The following is a 5,090-nucleotide window of genomic DNA, read 5'->3' on the forward strand; positions in this document are numbered from 1 at the left end:
GTCATCACCAACTACTGGGGCGCCAGATCTCCATCACACCTTCACTGTAAGCTCTCAGCTCTCTCATAGAATGCGCCACAAAAAAAAGGTCCAGTCGATTGTTCCTCCATTAATGACAAGCTTCCTTTTGTTCATGGTTGGCAAGCTTACATAAAGCATTAAACCATGGCTGATTTTTAAGACGGAACTTGAGGATTCCAGGAGGAATTGTAATAGTGCTAAGATGATCATTTAAACACACGATAATATCCAGACTTCTATAAATATCACTCCAACTGAACTTAATAATATCACGGTGAATACCATCCCTCATGGCCTGGGATTTCAAGTTTACCTTTCTTGAAATGCTAATATCAGGAACAACCTGATTCATCTCCACACTGAGCTTAATCAAACAATGATCAGGTGAGTCCACAAGCGAACATATATCACAAGAAACAATCCCTGCAACAACTGGGAATAGAATACAGGGTAAAGACGATTGTCAAATTGGTGTGTAGGTTCATTTAGTAACTGCTCACAACCAGGACTAGTGGAGAAATATAAAGTAGCAACACCATGATTATCTATGGCAGTAACCGAGCTCAATCATGCAGCGTAATGAGCATTGTAGTCACTAACAAGAGGTAACTATAGTAGATTCACACCAACCGTGCATTGGACGTCTAGGCCAGTCCCTTACGACTGTCCTGATTGGCTGTTGATAAGCCAGTCACAGGGCTGGAAAATCTCAGTCTCTCTCGAGAGTTCACCTAGGCAGGATGTACGTTCCACCTTTCCTGAGAGATACGTCTTTCAGGAGAGGTGGAACATACATCCTGCCTCTATAAACTCTCTCGAGAGACTGAGAGTTTCCAGCCCTGTGATTGGCTTATCAACAGCCAATCAGGAGTGTCGTAAGGGACTGGCCTAGACGTCCAATGCACGGTTGGTGTGAATCTACTATAGCCTTGGAGTCATTCCTGAACTGCTGCCGTTTTGGTAAGAAAGCAGCCATAAATAGTCATGCAAATCTGGTTTACTGTAGTTAGCAAAAACGCAGATATTTATTAGTAAATTACAGACAAGCCACCTGTGTTTCATGACATCTTCACTCATATAGTGGCCTATGAGATGCAGAAAAGAAACCCTCACAGTTATATAGAATTAAGCTCGAGTGCAAAGGCCTTCGTAATCTCTAGACTCAACCGTTCTGAAATATATTGCAAATCAGACACAAGAGTTTCAGGACAAAAGAGGATACCAAAACTGACAGCAGCAACATCTAAGTCCTTTTTATTTTTTATTAATCAATGGGCGTTGCAGTTTACAACAGGACATTTCTGTGGTCGATTCTGTGTACCAGGATTAAGTTCAATATCACCAGGAAGGAGCAACAACATTTAAAAGCATAAAGGAATCTTTCCAAACTTAACAAAAACTATAGCAGAAACAATATATAAATGAAGACTCAACATTGAAAAGTGTAGGCCCGCAAAAAGACAAAATACCGCTCGCTGGAATGAAAGTGGGCAGCTGGGAGGAGCCGGTACATAGGTGCATCCAATCAAGGATAAATTCATCACCAAAATTGCCAAACGCTGAAGGAAGGGAAGGACACTAGTGGTGGATTTTAAACTTATTATTATTTTTTTCATTTATTCCTATAAACTTCGCCACTCAGCATCAATACTGTTACGCTTACATTGTAAATGTGAGGGAGTCGAAAGTGAAAGAAATAATTATGGAAAAATAAACTTCAACAGTAAAGAAAAACGGAGGAGTGTGAATGAGAGTATTTAGAAAATGTCTAAAAACAGAAATGAAAGGGAAGGATGTCCGTAGCAATAATGAGAAATAAAAGCTAACTTAGTAAGGAAAAGAGAAAAAAAATAACGGCTACAAAAAGGACTGCGCTATACTTTAGTGCAGCAGTAACCTGGGTCAATGGTTTTTATAGTGATGCGATAGTCACTACATCACGGACACAAAAGCATGCACACACACACACACACACACACACACACATACATACATACATACACAATCATGAATGTTAAATCGACCACCGGCTTATTTCAAGAAACAGTAATAGTTTCTTTGTTTGAATATCACGAGTATTTACGATGACGCGAGTTCTGCTCGTTCTCAGTTTACAGGAATGACTTGACTGTGAATAACATCAGCTTGTTTCAAGTCCGTCTTTTGCGTGCCTGAAAATTAATATTTTCCCTTTACAACACAAGTATGCATCAGTCTTAACATTCCGTTTACAGTTTTTTTTTTCCAGTGATCTGCCAATTTTCCACTAACTTTTCGAAATCTCTTGCCAATTGTAACACCATCCAAACATATGAGTAGTCTGCACCGTTTTCATATGCACTATTGTTCACAAAAAGTTGTAATCAAATTTATATTTTAGGTGTTTACCGCTGCAAACGAATTGATTGCAATAGGGCCAGTGCGCTCATGCGGGGTCTTAAGTTAAACAATTTCTACCAAACAAAAATGCTGACAAAAGGTGTTGTACAGCATATTGAAACAATGACGCAATGTGGGTACTGCATTTTGTGACAGTGACTTTCCTCGGTAACACAAAAACAGATAAAAAAAAAAAGCTTTGCAATTAAGAATTTAAAAACACTTCACATTTCCCAGTGCTGGGGAATATGACTAGGAGGCTTAATCCCATTTCGTTTTATCATGAGAGTATAATCGCATTACTTATCTCAGCAAATGTCTACCTGATACACTGCCAATGGTGAAGGTGTGTGCACACGTCTGAGGAGTTGAGGTAACTCTGTATCCGTCTTTTTGTCCTGGATGATGTCACCTACTTCTTTGGACTACGCAAGTTTTCTCATGAGCTACTTCGACTGGGAACAACCCTCAGTTTAATGATCACGGCAGTCAACAAGAATATTCAATATTCGCTCCTTTTCCGCTGACAATATTCGGTTACACATGCTGCTTTGTAACTTTTCTTAGGAAGATCTTAGGGAGAAAATCATGACAGATGAGTTGTTTCAGGGATCTTGTGTTTGCCAGTTGGTTAGCACAGGTCACGGGGTGTAACCTTGTTGCTTAGAACCTTACGAAATGATGGAAGACACTGCACCTTGGGGGACTATATTACCTTTCAGGTAGATATTTTATCCTAAAGTTAATCCTTCAGCTGAAATTATATTTATTGGTGATATCCTCATGGGGAAGAAATCACTGTGAGTAGCTCTTGAGATTATGATAACATTAAAGTCTAACACCTCACACGTAGTGCCGTCTCCTAAATCAACTCAAAGGCTAAAAATGAAAATTTAAAAACCTTTTAGGAACTTGAGTAAACAGTTACGGTTAATTAATCACCATGTGTTATCTACTCTTGGGTCTCTTTTGACATTAGGGTTTATCTTCTAGCACTGGATGTTAAAGTTAGCTTAAACTACTTGTTGAACCTTATGAAAATAAATACAAATTAGAGATACTTGTAACAAGAGGCACAGGAGAGAAATTACATTGTAGATGCATATATGTAAATATATATATATATATATATATATATATATATATATCATATATATCAGATTTTTAAGCCAGAACCAAGGAAAAGTAATATCCTTCTATAAATAATTGCACACTTTTTCGAGTTACCCCTCTGAATTGAAAGCCTCCATTCTTCCTAAATCATCTCTACTCCCATTCTGCCTAGATTTACTCTCCACATGTGTCCTAAATGAGGGAGGAGCCTCCCCAGGCCTAGATTTTAAAAGGACGTGGCCACAGCAACTCTTTCTCAGAACTTTCTCAAACCCTGCAAGCTCCATTTCACCCCTTTTGCTCCCCTGCTTCCTCTGGGGGATCTCACAAGTGTTCTTATACCATCCATAGCGCACAGAAATATCAGCAGATGAGATAATAACCAGACCCAGGATTTCCAGGTACTGTGAGATGTAATTTCTAGTGCAGTCAGTGAATCGTTTTTGCCTCTTGTCTGTATTTCATTTTTTTCTCCCAAGGTGACTTTCCCCCCTTATTTGTTCAACTTCTCACTCCCCAATTTTGATTCCATGATGTGATTAATTCCCCTTGTGATGCTAGTAATGATATTAAACATTCCCTTAGTTAATAGTATTCCTTCCTGTATAAGCTCCCAGTCATTTTATGCCCCTTTTGAGTGAACTTTAATATGTAATGTTAAGAACAAGTAGTGTGTAACATTTCCCACATGTCCCTTGCCTTAGTATTGATGCTAGAATGAAATCTCTTTGCAGACCAATGCCATGCCTGACTGTGGGAGAGATATTGGGAACCCTTGAAAATGAGGCTTTGCGGACATCATATCTCTAGGTCATTTCCCAGCCACGTGATCTGGTGGACCTGCAATCAACCACCTTTGCATTTATTCCTGGAACTACACATAATTTAAGTGTAAATATAGTTCGTTTAAAACTAAAGTCCAGAGTTTATGTAAATTCCTCCTTCTTCCAGTAATATCGGCCTTCAGCTGTAGATTTTTGGTTCCTATAAACATCGTCCCGCCTTACAAGGCCATTTTAGGGGCTCCAGAAGGTCACATCCCCGCATTGTATATTGAGGGATGAGCAGTTTATAATATATACATACATACATTAAGTCATTACTAGTAAAAGGGGTTGCCTCCAAAGAAAAAAGAATGCATCAGTTACCGCTCATGACTGAACCCCCAGGTCACAAACTGGAATATGATATTTATTTCAAAGGCCAAGTGCTAGACCTATGAGGTCATTTAGTGCTGAAAGGAAAACTGAGAGTTAAAAGGGTTTCAGAAGTTTAACAAGATGAAACTATTGTAGTTGCACTGCAAAACTATTGTCAGGAGAGGTTTTAAAGTAAGATGGAAGAAAGATGATATGAAATGAAGTGCAGTAAAGTGAATGAAAAGGTTGCAACTACGGGTCGAAGGGACGTTGCAAAGAATCTTGTGAAATGCCTACAGTCCACCGCATGAGGTGCCCTGGCAACACTACCTCCTTCGAGGACTCTAGAAGACAGGAAAGTTCATGCTCTGGATCCGGGTTCATGCCTGCATATCTTGGGGAGTAATGCTCAACGAAGCCACATTAACAGAAGTAAGG

The 5,090-nt window shown here is 39.3% G+C and overlaps 1 long non-coding RNA gene across 1 annotated transcript in view; it reads left to right on the forward strand.

The window, feature by feature from the left end:
- Window positions 1-4,385, forward strand: part of LOC135223228 (uncharacterized) — a 64,851-nt gene extending 60,466 nt beyond the window's left edge. Inside the window, exon 3 of the long non-coding RNA XR_010316434.1 lies at window positions 4,248-4,385. This is a non-coding gene — a long non-coding RNA (uncharacterized LOC135223228). The remainder of the gene's footprint in view (window positions 1-4,247) is intronic.
- The last annotated feature ends 705 nt before the right edge of the window (window positions 4,386-5,090 follow it).

This window comes from Macrobrachium nipponense, chromosome 8 (assembly GCF_015104395.2).
Source record: "Macrobrachium nipponense isolate FS-2020 chromosome 8, ASM1510439v2, whole genome shotgun sequence".
NCBI classification, from domain to species: Eukaryota; Metazoa; Arthropoda; class Malacostraca; order Decapoda; family Palaemonidae; genus Macrobrachium; species Macrobrachium nipponense.